This window comes from Sceloporus occidentalis, unplaced genomic scaffold (assembly GCF_023333645.1).
Source record: "Sceloporus occidentalis isolate IW3139 unplaced genomic scaffold, rSceOcc1.0.p SCAF_38, whole genome shotgun sequence".
NCBI classification, from domain to species: domain Eukaryota; kingdom Metazoa; phylum Chordata; class Lepidosauria; order Squamata; family Phrynosomatidae; genus Sceloporus; species Sceloporus occidentalis.
The window spans coordinates 1,867,529-1,885,832 of record NW_028317018.1 but is presented as its reverse complement, the minus strand read 5'-3'; positions in this window follow the sequence as shown (position 1 = coordinate 1,885,832).

Below are 18,304 nucleotides of genomic sequence, written 5' to 3'. Positions count from 1 at the left end.
TACACTGATATTTGATTTTTTTTACTAAACAAACACAATTACTAGTTAATGACATATTGGGAAAATTAGGGTGGAGATATGTTCTTCGTTCCTGTTTTAGTCACTGTGTGTATCAGTCTCGATTTATACACCTGCGTACATTTATGATAAGGGTTTGGATTAGGCTGGTAGTAGTTAAGACAGGATTGAACCAACGGAAAAATAAATGCTATTTCCTAAGTGTCTTTTTGTGAATAGTTTATGGGTCAGCAACTCCTGTGTTTTTCAGCAACTCATCTGTTTTTGTGTTGTGTGATCAGGTTTCTATAAGCATACATTTATGAGAAACATCATACCTTAAATTGATTCATTAATACATAAATTGTGGCAGAAAGAAACAAGCTCCTTGCCATATTGTCTATGGATTGAGTATTTCATACTTGGGAATGAGTACAGCCCTTCAGTAGTGTATATGGGTCATGGAAGGCCAAACCTACCAGGTTTCTCCTGTAAATATTAAGGATGTGCAAACTCGGCAGATGTTCAGGGGCTACACCTCAAAGACAGACAACATTTCTAGCTTAATAGGTTCTTCTCTGTTAAGTATGGGCAAAATTGGAATCTTACTTGTTTTGTGGTTCTGTATAAGGCTAGGTTTCCACTTGGGTATTTTTCCTGCGTTATTTTCTTGATGAAAAACGCCAAGAAAAACTACCACTGCATTTTTGACCTTAGGCAGTTTTGCCAGCCTTTGCAAGTTAGAATTTTCACCCAGCTAAAAGGGATTAGGATAAATGGCAAGTATCTGCCCCCTCCTGATGTCATTTCCTTGGTAGAGTTCTACTTAAACACGCCCCGGCGGACCCTTTTGTCTCTTTTCTGTGGTTTGTAAGGCATGCTTTATTCCGAATGTCTGCTCCTCTAGGAAGATTGGCCCCAAATGATGGTGCAAATTGCAAGGGATACTCACTAGTTGAATAAGCTTGGACACATCAAAGACAATTCTGGGTGCCATGCTGCTAATAAATTACACAGAGACAGCACACAGTGTACAAGCAGATAAATGTTTTACCACAGTACTGGGAAAATGGCAGCTCTTCCTCTTCCTGGGTCCTGCCCCTTGTCTGTCACTGTGGAAAAAAACGCCAAGGCAAAACCCACATGGCGTTTTCATGGCGTTTTTCTCTCCCATAGACTTCTATTGGAGGAAAAAAACGCCAGAGTGTCAACATGCTGCGATTTTGAAAAACTGCCACAGAGCCCAAAAAAGCAGAAAAACGCCAAAGAGGACTGAAAAAACGCCAAACAGAAAAACGCCAAGTGGATACGGCATTGTGCGATTTCCTATTGAAGAACATCTGGCCGCAGTGTTTTTTCACTAACAAAACGCTGTGTGGCTGAATTGGCGTTATTATGGGCGTTTTTGCAAAATATACCCAAGTGGAAACCTAGCCTAACGGGCAAGAAGCATTTTTATCCAGTCACTTTTTTTTTTTTTCTTCCTGAGAGCAACTTACCACGACTCCCTGTTTGTCACACCCTGTAACACATACTATACTTTCAGGTCACCAGCTGCACGACATAAAAGAATATAGTATTTAATTTTACAGAATGGAGCTGCCTTTCCTTTTTATTCAGGTATAGAGTTTAAAACCATCATAAAGACCCAACCTTCATAACCAGAACTTCAGCATTCCTTTGCTGGAGACAACTGAAGAGAATAACAAGTGGAGAAACAGTACAAGTATTATACTAAAGTACAAAAAAATTAAGCAGGGATATTTTGTAATGTATTTTGGAGCATTCAAAAGGGTGGAACCGTGAATAAGAACTACTGTATATACACAAGGTGTATGAGAGATATCACAAAGTCAAACTAAAGATAAGCAGAGGGAACATGACCTATATGAAGGAGAAATCACAATAATTTTTTTTGTGAAGGGGAGAGGTAATTATTCACTGACAGTCATTAAATGTAACTGTCTCGCTCGCTCACTCAAAAGTGGGGTACTCTTATTAACGGGGTAGGTTGGACAGCATAAATTGTTTGTGAAATCATTCACTTTTCTCTGTATCTTAGTGATTGGCACGCTAAAGAAGATTCTAGTTCCCAAAATAGTTGTTTTTTTATTGCAGGCTGAAGTCCATGTTGCCTGTACTTCAATGCATATTACTGCATGAAAATTAGAGCATTTACTTAGTTATTAAGACTTTTATATCATTTAAATCCTAGCTTGGCTATACCTACCGAAAGCTGGAACATTAGTATTTAAACACAGGTTCAGTAGCACTACTTTTGATGTCGGCAGAAGCCAATCGCACGTATTCCATGTAAACGTTGGTATTCTCTTTTACTACAATGAGAGTCCTAATGAGTATCGGCAAGAAGCACACTGCGATACACATCCTGCTTTCAGTAAAGGCAACTGCGGGAGGAGTTAAATGTGACAAGTCTAACTTTCCAACTAAGTAACTTTCAGTAACTAAATAATTCCGGCAATGGTTTGTAACCAGCAAATGGATTCCGATATGCATTTAAAAACTAAAAGTGTGATTTAACAGTCAAACTGCTTCCTCCAGCCTTCTAAAATATGTCATTTTTTACTTTTTAAACAATTATTTTGTTAAATTCTGAATTCAGCCTGGTCCAAACAAAATAAACTTTGCAAACCTCATTAAGAATGTATAAAAAGTGACAAAAGATACACCTAGACGGCTGTTGGATCACAAGGTTGATTAATATTTAAGTTCAATATTTCCAATGGAACTAACAACCCTACAGAGTTGTTAAATACTTTCAACGCATTCCAATATGCTATACAATTAGTATATAAACATATTGCCAATACACGTTTTGAGTAAAATTATATCAATATCCATAGGACTTTACAAAAAAAAAAAGAGTAAACCCTTGTGGCTTCCTTTATATAAAAAAACAAACAAACAAAAAAAAACCCAGAGCTAAATAAAATCAGAAATGGCCTTAAAATATTACCTGTAACTTGTGTGCTTCAATTCTTTGTCCCTAGCTATGGCTCCAGTGGTAGGACAGGGCCCTACTGGGTTCAAACCTGAGCATTGAAAGGCAATAGAGAAACAAACTGGGAGAATCCATACACGGACCATCCATCCAGGAACTGCTGCGTAACTTACCAAACTGATGCTTGTATTTCACAGGGAAAAATATTTACCATACTAATCCCTAATAAAAAAAGACTACTCATTTACAGCATACATGCAAAAAAATTAAACGTCTCCATAAAATTAGTAGATAATTGTTCATGAGTTCTGGTTTGTATCCCTTGTTCATTCTGTCTGTATTTATACTGAATTACGCATACATGTCTTGAAACTGATTTATTTTTCTTTCACAGTTTTATCTTTAAGACTTTCTATCATGTGGAACCCAAATCAAAGTAAGTGATATTAACTCCATATGCTCTTCATTCCCAAGGAGACCTTGCCTATCCATCTCCTGCACAAATGGACAACATCAGGGCTTTGTCTGCTTTCATTTCCATAAACAATATCAAACTAGATTTCACCCTATTTATATCGTATGGGTTTTTATTCCATACTAGTTTGTCTAGGAGCTACCCCATACCATCATTATCACATTTCATAAATATTTCTACTCTATATGTAATCACTATAGTTATCCCCACATATAGTTTAAAGATCAGGGCAGGTGTGGTGTGCAATTTTCAATTACAGGATGAAGGAAGGGCATGTTGCCCTGCAGAAGAGGTGTGGCGCTACTTGAGCACATTCCACTATAGTTTAAATCACCTACCCAAAATATACTAGTAACCTCCAAATTTCACTGCACAAAAGTGCACCGTAATGATCCAGCCACATTGGAAAGTCTGCCTAAACTCCTAGCCAGCCACATCTTATCCTCTAAATCTTAGTGGCCATATATTACATGTATAACATGAAATCGTTTTGATATCTTTAATTGCCTTCTTGCTCTCAGTTACAGACAAACACTTCATAGTAGATTGCCATCCAATATTTAAATCTATTTGCAGGCTTTTGTATCTTGTACGGTCAATCTTGACGTAAAAGGGAAAATAAATATCACATATACAGTTTGTTATTGTAATTTAGAAAACATAGAGTCCGCAGGCAAAACCATACTTACTTGACTACACACTTTAATGGCATTATTATTTGGTACATTTAAACTCCATTCATGGTTAGTGATGAGTTTCACAGTTCCCTGTAAATGTCAGCAAATGTGCCTACAATAGTTAAAAACAATTCAATAGAATAGTCATTTTGAAATGTGTATCAGGGTAAGGTTAATTGATAAGTAATACCTTCCAACATTAAAAATGGTGCAAGAGGGACATGCTTGCTTTGAGGGGTGGTTAGAGACGTGGCTTTACCAAGACTTTTTATGTGACTTTGAAACCTATTGATATTTATTTAACTGAGTGAGGCAAGAAAAATAATTTTAATGATACAAATTAATGCTGAGGTCATAAAGAACAGGGATATCAGAAGAGAATAGATGGAGACTTGTGTGTTAGTAAGATGTGTACCTGGAAAGGGTATAACATATTAAAGATCTCTCACAAAGACATACTTTAAAAGGCTACCTATACAGTGGATAAAACAACTAATAATGACTGAAAGGACAAATGTAGGGAGCCTTTCTGAAGCACTATGTTATCCAAGGATAGTCCCTACTTTTGGCAAACACAGCTTTTTTGTCAGGCCCTTTGTTTCATTATGTTATGTTTCAGATACGCCATATGGACAGCCAGGATATCCTCCGCAGCCAGGAGCCTATCCTGGGCAATGCCCCCCTGGTACAAATCCCTACCCAGGATACCCAGGTCCTGCTCCACCTCCTCCAACAGGTGGCTACCCAGGAGGATGTGTTCCTCCAGGCCAACCTGGACAGCACGGTCACCATGGACAGCACGGCCACCATGGACAGCACGGCCACCATGGACAGCACGGCCAACACGGACACGGGACACCTGGCTATCCCCCTCAGTACCCAGCCGGGCAACCTGGCTGCAACCCTCATGGTGGACATCATGGGAAGCAAAAGAAACACAAACATCATAAACATGGCCATGGAAAGGTGTGTAGGAATCTAGTATATTTAAAGCATCTGCATTATGTATCATCTTGGTAATAAATAGTTAGAAACAGCAATGTGGTTTAAAAAAACTTTGCTTTTATGTATTAAAATTAAGTGGTGTTTTATTGCATACATGCCCAGTAATAACTCATCTAAGATAAAACCATTCTTGGGAAGGTTACAGATGTTTAATGACATAGAAATGCTGTATACATATAAACTGTACACACCACCCATGCCCTGAACATCCCATGCACAAATCTGCAAGTACCATCACCATCTCTAGAATAGGTGTAGGCTACCTGCTCTAAAGCTTGGCTAAATAGCAATAGTCAACTCAACCCTATTGTGGGTGGCCAAAGGATGTCATTTTCTGATATCCTTATTTTAACTTTATGGTGTATATGCAAGTATAGACACCAAGACTCTGTTTTCCCACCATACACACCTCCCACAGTCCCTTTTTAGGAGGAACAGTCAGTCCTGGGGATCCAGATCCCCCTCTTCCACCATTCCCAGGAGCTTAAAAAAATGTAAGTCATTATTTATACAATAAATAGCCTTGATATATAGAGCAGTGGAATTTCTGACAGCTCATAAGAGCTTGAACTTGAAAGGGAGAAGTAGTTATGTCCTTGACATGAGCACAAACAGTTTGGTACCGTGGAAACTGATGTGATGCGTGACGCATCCATGAAGACATCTGACATTTTCAAGAATACAGTAGAATATTGTTTGTCATTGAAGCAGAAAGGTGTGGCAACCAAGTGCGTGACTAAAGGTGTGCCTTACATAGCATAAACTGTAAAATGGATGATTTATTTCCATCTCCTTGCCCGAATAAACTCCCCTTTTAAAGCAGCGGTTACTGGAGCCTGTTTTGGTTGGAGCTCCATTAGTGATTTAGTAAAACCCTTTATATTTGGTATGTAGAACAAGTCTATCAACTATGAGTAGAGGCCCTTAACACATGTTTTATAGATGTCACTAATTAGATAATTAGTCGATTAATCAAGTATCAATAAGCAATAGGTTATGTTAGACAATAATTTAAAACGTTTCCCGATAATGACTTGGAGACTCGGAAAAGTCTCCCTTTATCCAGAGTCTCCTGGCAAAACCCGGAGAGTTACCAGGTATGCTTATTCACCATGTATAAACTAGGTCAGGTAATTGAATTCCAATTATTGAATAGTAATTGAATAATAATTAAATCAGCAACAATTCTACCGCAAAAGCAGGAACTCCTGACAGTTTTGGCAGCATGGAAAGTGTGTGTCTCTGTTACCACCAGAGAGAACAACCTGTAAATTGAAAGTGAATACTATAGCTGCATTTCTTACTGCCTAGACAGTTGCAGCTTCTGTGATTTCCTTCACTAAACCATAAAAAATAAAACATCGCCCCCTTAAATGTGGTAATTATCTGTTCTTTTAACCCATTTTGCAAGTGTTTCTGGATGATCCAATTTGGTGACCTGAAAATGTATTAATAATGTGAATATATAATCATTTAATAATGTTATGTTATTACAGCATGGAGGTGGATCCAGCAGTTCAGACTCCGACTGAAAATCATCATGAAGACAGAGCCAAAGAACCATATTAAACATAATCCTAATCCCTCTGCACACATATAGAGGACCATATTTATCAATAGAAATTCTGGTGCCATGTGCTTAACGTCGGTCATTTAATCTACACTACGAAATATGCTCCAGAACTGCTCTTTACAAATATGGTCAATTTTACTCTATATACAAGTATGCGCTCCCTCGATTATTAATGTACTGTAATCTTTTGTATGGTTTGCAAGGCTCATAAACCTTGCACCCAGGGCTATGGGAAAGCACAAATGTGGTGAATAAATAAATAAAATAAAGACTCATTCTGTGTACCATAAATTGAAAAACATAATAAAACTTTCTATTTTCTTTCCACGTTCCCAGGGGTTGTGCCGTGCTACAGAATATGATATAAATATGTAATAAATAATAGAACATACATAGAAAGTGACAGCAGATAAGAAATATTGGGCCCATATAGTCTGCCCAACTTCTGAATACTTTCCTTAGTCCCTGAATTTATCTTATATCTAGTTTAGATTTATGCCTATACCATGCTTGCCATTTTACCATTTTAGTAGCCCTTCTCTGAACTTTCTCCAACATTTCTATATCCTTCTGGAGATACGGTCTCCAGTACTGTACACAATACTCCAAGTGAGGTCTCACCAGTGATCTGTACAACGGCATGAGCACTTCCCTCTTTCTACTGCTAATACCTCTCGCTATACAACCAAGCATTCTGCTAGCATTACCTGCTGCTCTACTACATTGTCTACCTACCTTTAAATCCTCAGAAATAATTACCCCTAAATAATTTCTTTACACGTTAAAGGTTAGGACAGTATCAAAAATTCTATACTTTGCCCTTGGGTTTTTATGCCCTAGATGCATTACTTTGCATTTATCCAATTTAAATGCCAGTTGCCACAGCTCTGCCCATTTTTCCAGCTCAGCTAAATAATTTGCCATTTCCCTCCAGGAACATCAACCCTGTTACAAACATTTGTGTCGTCAGCAAAAAGACATGCCTTTCCATCAAGACCTTCTACATTATCGCTAATAAAAATATTAAAGAAAATGGGTCCAAGCACAGATCCCTGAGGTACCCCACTGGTAACAAGACCTTGTTCTGAATGTACGCCATTCACTACAACCCTCTCTTTTCTCTCACTCAGCCACTGCCTAATCTATTCAACAATATCGGAATCTAAACTCAAAGATTGAACTTTATTGATTCAAGTCTTCTATGTGAGACAGTGTCAAAAGCCTTACTGAAATCCATATACGCAATCCTATACAATCCTAGTTTCCATTTCCCCCACTACAGATGTAAGACTCACAGACCTATAGACTCCTCCCTAATGCCCTTTTTGTGAATGGGCACAAAATTCACTAATTTCTAATCCCTGATACTTTTTGTACTTTTTGATGATTTGTTATATGATTACAATGATTTGTTATATAGGTTGAACTTGATGGACTTTGGTCTTTTTTCAACCTTATGAACTATGTTACTATTAGACTTGGGCACCAGGGGGCTCTTCGTGTTCGTCTTCATGCTCGTCTTCGGGGGGAAAAAAACCTTCGTATTCCGCGAATATTCGCCCGTGCCTGTCTTCTCTTCGGGCGAATATTCGCGGACATTCTTCGTGCTCGTTTAATCTTCTTTTCCTTCCCGGTTGCCTAGCAGGGGTTAATACGGGGTTAACAACACATCGGAGCAGCAGCAGCTGCCGTGAAGGAACGTGTGTGCAACTCTATTGGTCGTTTCGGCAGGGGGCTGGTCTGGCATCAACAAGTGAATTGCAGAACGCACTTCATTCGTTGATGGCAGGCCAGCCCCCTGCCGAAACGACCAATAGAGTTGCACACACGTACTGAGGTGTACTGTACACAAAATGACCTAGAGACAAATGCTCCAAGGAACTTGGCCTCCGTTTATCATACACAGTCACACATCCATAGATGCTTAATAAAAGAATAGGGATTATTTTACATTTTTAAATTGATTTTGGACCACTTGTAATACATGCCTAACATTTGCTACCTATTCACAATGGCATACTTTGCAACAACCCAACTTTTACTGGACAGGACTGGAAAAAAGCAGGACTGTCCACCAAAATCTTAGGTGTGTTGGCAGGTATGCGGATGGAAAAATGTTGGACAAGAACTAAAAAATAGGTTAATGTACGGTTATGTTTAAGATTAGTAGCAGTGCACTGGTTTGGTTAAAGATGTATTATGTCTAAATAATAATTTAATTTTAATTTTAATGGGTTTTAAAAAATTAAGGGGTTTATTTAAATGTATTTTAAAGTTAGATTTATTATTTAGTACTTTATTATATTTATTTAATGTTTATACTAGTGCTACCTACCGAGCTATAACTACCAACGTGTATTTGCATACCTAGATAGCTAAATTAGATGGGACAGGACTGGAAAAAAGCAGGACTGTCCCTGAAAAAGTTGGGTCTGTTGGCAGGTATGTGGATGGAAAAATGTTATAGTATGAAGTGTGAGTTATAGAGTTAATGCTAGTGAGTGTAGAAGTGAAGGCCAGGACAAATAACAAGAGGAAAGGTCCTTGTGATTTGTGCATTGTACGTGTATGTGTTATGTGTGTTATGTGTGTTGTCACTGTGTTATATGTGTTATGTATTATGTCACTGTGTTATTTGTGTTATTGTGTGTGTTATGTTTGGTTGGTTGGTTGTGTATCAGAAGGAAAATAATGAAATGGAATGGAAAAGGAAATGGAAAAGGCGAATGAGTGGGCAATTGGCGACCCACTCACCTGTTTCACCCCAGAGCAAAGCATCCAAACACTGTCAGTCCTAGACGTTTGGCAGCGGACTTCCAGAGCTCAGACACAAGGCCCTAGCGTAAGCTGGCCATTCCGGCGGAGGTAGCAGGCGTTGCCACACCGCAAACAGACGCAGCCAGGGGGGAGAAACTGCCCTTACCATTAGGGACATTTTGGGCATGACTCTAGCCAGGAAGCGAACTGGCACAGAAGAGATGCTGGCACCACCACAACCACCACCACCAGTAGCAGCATTGAAAAATGGGAAAGGCGAATAAGTGGGCAATTGGCGACCCACTCACCTGTTTCACCCCAGGGCAAAGCACCCAAACACTGTCAGTCTTAGACGTTTGGCAGCAGACTTCCAGAGCTCAGACACTAGGCCCTAGCGTAAGCTGGCCACTCCGGCGGAGGTAGCAGGCGTTGCCACACCGCAAACAGACGCAGCCAGGGGGGAGAAACTGCCCTTACCATTAGGGACATTTTGGGCATGACTCTAGCCAGGAAGCAAACTGGCACGGAAGAGATGCTGGCACCACCACCACCAGCAGCAGCAGTGAAAAATGGGAAAGGCGAATGAGTGGGCAATTGGCGACCCACTCACCTGTTTCACCCCAGGGCAAAGCATCCAAACACTGTCAGTCTTAGACGTTTGGCAGCAGACTTCCAGAGCTCAGACACTAGGCCCTAGCGTAAGCTGGCCACTCCGGCGGAGGTAGCAGGCGTTGCCACACCGCAGACAGAGGCAGCCAGGGGGGAGAAACTGCCCTTACCGTTAGGGACATTTTGGGCATGACTCTAGCCAGGAAGCAAACTGGCACGGAAGAGATGCTGGCACCACCACCACCAGCAGCAGCAGTGAAAAATGGGAAAGGCGAATGAGTGGGCAATTGGCGACCCACTCACCTGTTTCACCCCAGGGCAAAGCACCCAAACACTGTCAGTCTTAGACGTTTGGCAGCAGACTTCCAGAGCTCAGACACTAGGCCCTAGCGTAAGCTGGCCACTCCGGCGGAGGTAGCAGGCGTTGCCACACCGCAGACAGAGGCAGCCAGGGGGGAGAAACTGCCCTTACCGTTAGGGACATTTTGGGCATGACTCTAGCCAGGAAGCAAACTGGCACGGAAGAGATGCTGGCACCACCACCACCAGCAGCAGCAGTGAAAAATGGGAAAGGCGAATGAGTGGGCAATTGGCGACCCACTCACCTGTTTCACCCCAGGGCAAAGCACCCAAACACTGTCAGTCTTAGACGTTTGGCAGCAGACTTCCAGAGCTCAGACACTAGGCCCTAGCGTAAGCTGGCCACTCCGGCGGAGGTAGCAGGCGTTGCCACACCGCAAACAGACGCAGCCAGGGGGGAGAAACTGCCCTCACCATTAGGGACATTTTGGGCATGACACCAGCCAGGAAGCGAACTGGCATTGAAGAGACGCTGGCACCACCAGCAGCAGCAGCAGAATTGGGAAAGGCGAATGAGTGGGCAATTGGCGACCCACTCACCTGTTTCACCCCAGGGCAAAGCACCCAAACACTGTCAGTCTTAGACGTTTGGCAGCAGACTTCCAGAGCTCAGACACTAGGCCCTAGCGTAAGCTGGCCACTCCGGTGGAGGTAGCAGGCGTTGCCACACCGCAGACAGAGGCAGCCAGGGGGGAGAAACTGCCCTTACCGTTAGGGACATTTTGGGCATGACTCTAGCCAGGAAGCAAACTGGCACGGAAGAGATGCTGGCACCACCACCACCAGCAGCAGCAGTGAAAAATGGGAAAGGCGAATGAGTGGGCAATTGGCGACCCACTCACCTGTTTCACCCCAGGGCAAAGCACCCAAACACTGTCAGTCTTAGACGTTTGGCAGCAGACTTCCAGAGCTCAGACACTAGGCCATAGCGTAAGCTGGCCACTCCGGCGGAGGTAGCAGGCGTTGCCACACCGCAAACAGACGCAGCCAGGGGGGAGAAACTGCCCTCACCATTAGGGACATTTTGGGCATGACACCAGCCAGGAAGCGAACTGGCATTGAAGAGACGCTGGCACCACCAGCAGCAGCAGCAGAATTGGGAAAGGCGAATGAGTGGGCAATTGGCAACCCACTCACCTGTTTCACCCCAGGGCAAAGCATCCAAACACTGTCAGTCCTTGGCGTTTGGGAGCTGACTTCCAGAACTCAGACACAAGGCCCTAGCGTAAGCTGGCTACACTGGCGGAGGTAGCAGGCGTTGCCACTCCGCAGCAAGTGCAACCAGGGGGGAGAAACTGCCCTTACCATTAGGGACATTTGAGGCATGACACTAGCCAGGAAGCGAACTGGCATTGAAGAGACGCTGGCACCACCAGCAGCAGCAGCAGAATTGGGAAATGCGAATGAGTGGGCAATTGGCGACCCACTCACCTGTTTAACCCCAGGGCAAAGCATCCAAACACTGTCAGTCCTTGGCGTTTGGGAGCGGACTTCCAGAACTCAGACACAAGGCCCTAGCGTAAGCTGGCTACACCGGCGGAGGTAGCAGGCGTTGCCACACCGCAAACAGATGCAGCCAGGGGGGAGAAACTACCCTCTCCATTAGGGACATTTAAGGCATGACACTAGCCAGGAAGCGAACTGGCAGAGAAGAGACGCTGGCACCACCAGCAGCAGCAGCAGAATTGGGAAATGCGAATGAGTGGGCAATTGGCGACCCACTCACCTGTTTAACCCCAGGGCAAAGCATCCAAACACTGTCAGTCCTTGGCGTTTGGGAGCGGACTTCCAGAACTCAGACACAAGGCCCTAGCGTAAATTGGCTACACCGGCGGAGGTAGCAGGCATTGCCACACCGCAGCAAGTGCAACCAGGGGGAGAAACTACCCTCTCCATTAGGGACATTTGAGGCATGATTTCAGCCAGGAAGCGAACTGGCAAAAGATACTGGCACCACCACCAGCAGCAGCGTTGGAAACGGAAAAAGGTGAATGAGTGGGCAATTGACGACCCGCTCACCTGTTTCACCCCAGGGCAAAGCATCCGAAGACTGTCAGTCCTTGGCGTTTGGGAGCGGACTTCCAGAACTCAGACACTAGGCCCTAGCGTAAATTGGCTACACCGGCGGAGGTAGCAGATGTTGCCACACCACAAACACGTGCAACCAGGGGGAGAAACTACCTTAAACATTACAGAGAAAAAAAATTAACTTTCCAAGCTAAGAGCTGGGTAACCCAACTTGGGCAGATTGAATTTAAGAAAGGCAATCTGCTCCATCAGATGAGGTGCCATGCGTGAGCGCTGTGGACTCAGTATGTTTCCAGTCATAGAAAACACGCGCTCACTTTGAACAGTGGTTGGCGGACATGATAGTAGCTGCTGCGCAACCCATGAGAGTGCAGGCCACACACTCTTCTTTTCATCCCAGTAGCTAAGAGGATCAACATTAGGCGCAGAAGGAACTTCACAGAGGTAAAGTTTGACCATTTCAGCAGCACTACTCTCCTTTCTGCTGCTAGCTCTGTCAGATGGTCCAACTATACTCCCAAGTGCCTCTTCCCAAAATGCAGCTGCTCCACTCAGCTGTGTTGTGCTGCTTGTGGCACTGCTGCTGATGCTGCTGCTAGGAGTAGCAGACCACATCATCTCTTCCTCCTCCTGCACCTCTCCCTCCTCGGACAGCATTCCCATTTTACGCTGCCAGTCACGCACCTTGTTGACCAATTGCTCCCGGTAGCTACTGAGAACATTAAATTTCAAAGCTAGCTTTCCCTTAATTCTTGGATCGCAAAGGCACGCTAGCATCATTTCGGGACTCTCTTCCATTCGTTTGCGAAGGTGTACTTTTAGCAGATCCTTCAGCTTCCTGGCTATGGCTGCTACGTCAGGATGTAGAGTGCCACCTTGAACAGCCTCACGGTTTCCAAGGAACACATCCATCTTGCTGCCTAGATGGGAGAACACTGGGATTACCTGGGCCAGACTGGCAGTGTTTGAGCTTAAATTTTCTGTGGCATCCCTGAATGGTTTAAGGACTGCCACTAGCTGGGCGATCACTGTCCAATCCTCCCTATTCAATGGAGAGGTAATCCCAATATTGTGCTCTGAGGCAAGATTATGGATTGCCCTCTGCTGCTCCAAAATCCTCTCCAGCATGTCTAACGTGGAGTTCCACCGTGTACTGACATCCTGGCGTAGTCAGTGTACGGGAAGACCTGACCTCTCTTGCTCTTCCCTCAAAATTTGGCTAGCCTTAACACTATGGTGAAAGTGCCCAGCGATCTTTCTGCAGTGGGACAGAACTACTGCTGCCACATTAGTTCCTTCTGACATTGCTGCCTTCACTACAAGATGGATGATGTGGGCTGCACAGCGCACACCAACAATATGACCATCTCGCAGCGCTTTCACCATATTGGCACCTCCGTCAGTTACCACAAAACCAACTTCAACATTGGTGCCCGCCTCTGCTCCCACCCAAAGGCTAAACATTTTCCTCATTGCATGCAGAATATTTTGGGAAGTGTGCTTTTCATCCATCACTTCTGCATGGAGAAGGAAAGATCGGTAGCCTGCTGCAGCAGCTTCCTTAGACACACCGGGCTGCCACCAGTGTGCTGTCAAAGAAAGAAAGGCATGCTGGCCGCTAGGTGCACTCCACAAATCTGTAGTGAAATGAACACACTGACCAGCAGCCTTGGAAAGCTCCTCTTTCACTGCTGCAACACAGGACCGATACAATGAGGGGACAATGTTCCTGCTGAAAGTGGAACGTGACGGAACTGTATATTGTGGAGCCACAGCCGCCATCAATTGTTTGAAAGGCTCCCCTTCGATCATAGAGAAGGATGCCCCTCCAACAGCAATGAACTGACCAATCAGTCGCGTTACTTTATTGGCCTGCTGTTTGGGCATTGACCTTTTGGATTGGAATGCCACAAATTGTTCCAGGGTGGGCTGGACATGCAGTGCTCCAACCTGCCTTGGTCTCTGGCTGCCAGCACTAGCTGCTGCTGCTGCTGCTGCTGCTATTGGCTCAGAAGAAGCTGTTGGGGTTTTTCCACGGCCACCAGCTATGCTGCCTGCACTAAGTTTTACTTCTGCATCTTTCCCCAATAGCACAGCGTTGTGTTGAGTGCTGAGGTGATGCTTCATGCTAGCACTGATAAAATGGCCAGACACTTTCCCTCTGCTTATTAGCTTCCCACAATGTTTGCACTTTCCATAGCGCCCTTCTTCAACATTTTCAAAGTGCTCCCAAATTGGGGCGCGCATAGCCTTGGAGTGTGCCTTGGGTGCTGCTCCTACTGCTCGGGGTGGATGAACAGAGGCAGAACTAGTGGTGGTGGGACTGGTGGTAACAGTACTGGCCATAGTGGGACTGCTAAATGCTTTAGATTTGCTAGGTTTTGCTGCTGCTGCTGCTGGTGGTGGTGGTGGTGGTGATGATCGTAGCGGAGAAGGTGGAGGCTCAGGGGAAAATTGTGCACTAGTCATTTGGACACTGCTCCCTGAGGAATCTGATTCCTGACCACTCATCTCCTCTACTTCCTCTGGCTCATAGTCTAGCTCTTCATTAGCCAGATCGAATGGAATTCCTGCTAGGCTGGAGCTAAGACTGATATCGTCGTGAGACTCGTGACTAGTAGTAGTGCGAGCAGGAAGAATAGACTCTGCACTTGGCCTCTCAGTCTCAGGCTCCTCTGCTACCTCGCTAGGTGGAGTCCCACTATGTGTAGCCCTCTCTCTAACTGTCTTTACAAAAATGTTGTAAGGACTTGGTGGCTTGCTAGAGGTACTAGGAGGACATGGCGTGGCGGTACCAGTGGGAACAGTAGGTGCAGCACTAGTGGTGGTAGAGGCGGTGGGGGTGGTGGTGGTGGTTTTCCCTACAAAGGAATGAGATCGCTTTTGTTTGGGACCCCTCTGAGTCTTGCTGCTAATTTGGCTCTGCTTGGTACCTTGCATGCTGCTTGTGGATGGGGAAGATGCTGCTTGGGGCAAAAGGCACTTCTTTTTAGTCACTGGGCTGGTACTACTTGTGCTACCCTTTAACTTTGAACGTGCTTCTGGTGCTTTAGGCTTTCCGTAAAAAACCATAGAGCTTGTGGGCCTAGCCGCACTACTACTGCCTGCTTTTGGTGCCTTTCCTTTACTTGATGATCCTTCAAGCAATGCTTCCCCAAATGATAAGCGAGAGCTTGGCCTACTTGGCCGACTAGACTGACGCAAAGGCTGCATCTTAGAACTGGTGGTGGTGGTGCTGGTGGTGGTGGTGGTGGTGGTGGTAGATGGAGCTTGTCCCTCCTTAGTCCCAAAAGGAGGATCCATTTCAAATTTTGTGTTGTGTGTGTAGTGTAGTGTAGTGTTTAAAAAACTATAAAAAAATAAAAAATAAAAAAAATAAAAAAAAAAAGGAAAAATGAATTAAAGACAAAAAAATTTGAGGAAGTTCTCTTCAGTGCTACTGCTTAAAAAGTAAAACTATGCACTACTGCACTGTGCTGTTGTGTGCAATCTGGCAAAGTGCTAAAGTTATTTAAATTATTAACTATTTAATAACTAGCAGTATTTTATTTTTAATTTGAATTTACACGGGCCTAAGAGCTTAGCCTACTACTATGCTAGCCTAAAGCTATATTTCCTTACTATAAGTCTACCTCTAGGCTGACGCTCTCAAACCCACTAAGCTAAAGTGAGGTTAAATCAGATTCGGTATGATTTATTAATTAATATTAAGTTATATAATATTAATAGATTAGAAATAATTTACTTATATATTATGTATTATAGATAGAAGAATATAGATTATGAATTAGAATTTAGAATTAGAATTACTTATATTATAGATTATGAATTAGAATTTATATTGTTATATATTATTTATAATATATTATAGATTAAGATTAAAGAAGATTAGAATTATTTTAGTACTACAGCTAGTAGCTTGAAGCTTTGCTTAGTACAGCTCGTCACAGTCAATTTTTCTTGAAAAGAATTAGAAATAAAATAAAATGTCACAGCAAAACAGTTAGCTTCACTGCTTGCTGAACAAAAACACACAGCACTTATGCGGCTGCACTCACTAGCCCAACAAGTTCACTTCACTGATGGACTGAGGTGAGCAAAACACTAAGGGTACTTTTAATAAAATTGAAATAAAATGTAAAATAAATGAGAAAATCTTTGCAAAACAGTTAACGTCACTGCTTGCTGATCAAAAAAAAACACAGCACTTATGCGGCTGCACTCACTAGCCCAACAAGTTCACTTCACTGATGGACTGAGGTGAGCAAAACAAATGAAATAAAATGAAAGATTATTAATTAAGAAAAATTGACTTGGTCTCTTGCTGTTGCTAAAACAAAGCACAAACTATAGAGCTGCAGCACCAGTACTAATAAGATTAGCTGAACTATACACTAGTAGTAATTAATTAATATTATTACTTTTATTTATAGCTAATTTAATTAACTATTAAGATAAGAAAGAATTATAGAATTATTGATATTACTGATTTTAGATTAGACACTAGTAGATGTCTTGAATGTCTACAGTACACTCTACACTAGTATACTATTACTAACTATAACTGACAAATATATATATAATTTTATAATGAATTCAATTATTAATTATATTAATTAATATTACTGATTTTAAATTAGACACTAGTAGATGAATGTCTACAGTACACTCTACACTAGTATACTATAGTATATATATATATATATATGACTGACAAATATATATATATATAATATTATAATGAACTATTAAATTATAGACTCTATTAAATTATTATTTATAAATTCTATTTAATTTATTTAAGCAGGACAGGCAGTAGGCACTAGTGCCAGCCCAGGGCAAGGACACCCCAGTGCCACTGAGACACTGGGTGCACTGTCAACTCAACAGCACTTACACTACAGTTGATGACAAATTAAATAAAAAAAAATTAATCAAATTATTATTATTAATTATATTAAGTAGCACTGAAGTGAGGATGAAGTACACTGTGAGAAATGGCAGGCTAAGGCTTACCAGTCTCACACAGAACAGAACAATCTCTCTGTAACGCTCGGATGCAGCACAGGAGTGTTGCCAAAGCAGTCACAGCGAAAAATGAATGGATCTCTCAGGCAAGCTCTGGTCTTATAAAGGCGCCTTCAGAATTAAAAAAACAGCAGCACAGGCATTGGACGAGACCCTTAGCGTGACGTCACAAGAGTGAGCTGATTGGACAGACGAGATCAGCTCACTCCTGTTTGAAATTTTGGCGGTTCGATTCTTCGTGGTTGGGAGTCTTCGTCTTCTCCTACGTTTTGCCGGCACTGTATTCTCTTCGGCGTGTCTTCGGAACGAACAAAAAAACGGCCTCTTCGTGCTCGTTTTCATGTTCGCCCGAAGACGAATGCGCAAGTCTAGTTACTATGTTAAATATATCCGTTTTGCTAGTATACCACCAAGCACGTTTGATAACTTGGAGTGTATCCCATCAGTCTTCTTTGTCTTTACCTTAGACAACTGAAGAAGAACCTCCGCCTCGATAAACACACATGTATAAAATTAATTGTTAGCATACCTGGGAATTTCTGGGGCTCAGGAGCCTTCCCTTGTGGGGCGCGACCAGGACTGTCGGCGTCGCTAGGGTTGGTGTCACCCGGTGCAATGACACATGGTGTCACCCCCTCTCAGGCCCGGGACCTGATATTGGGACAGAGCAATCTGTCCCAATATCAGGCCCCGGGCACCGCAACCACCTCTGGGAACCCACCATGTGCCCCCCCTTTCCCAATACACGGGCAACCAGCATTCTTTCTTTTCAGCATATAACTACTTTATACCGGTGCCCCCTGGTGGATGGTGCCGGTATAGAGTTCCCTGCC